Source organism: Penaeus monodon, chromosome 30 (assembly GCF_015228065.2).
Source record: "Penaeus monodon isolate SGIC_2016 chromosome 30, NSTDA_Pmon_1, whole genome shotgun sequence".
Lineage (NCBI taxonomy): Eukaryota > Metazoa > Arthropoda > Malacostraca > Decapoda > Penaeidae > Penaeus > Penaeus monodon.
The window spans coordinates 3,227,198-3,227,429 of NC_051415.1; the positions used below are offsets into that span (position 1 = coordinate 3,227,198).

The 232-nt window shown below is 29.7% G+C and overlaps 1 protein-coding gene across 1 annotated transcript in view; it reads right to left on the reverse strand.

Annotated features, from left to right (window-relative positions):
- Nucleotides 1-232, reverse strand: part of LOC119592270 (serine-enriched protein-like) — a 38,500-nt gene that overhangs the window by 21,617 nt on the left and 16,651 nt on the right.

Below are 232 nucleotides of genomic sequence, written 5' to 3' on the forward strand. Positions count from 1 at the left end.
GACATTCTCTTAATGAAGCATGAACTAAAATGGAATCACATGAACCCTCTATTTTCGGATAACTCTCTTACCTTGAACACAACTTCGAAAAGAAAATGCGAATATAAGTGAAAAAAACAAGGAAAACGCGAAAACGAAGAAAACACTAAATAAAACCAAAAAATAAAAAATAAAAACAAAGGAAGACACAAATAGAAATCACACAAGAAAAAAACGAAACACGAAAACATAA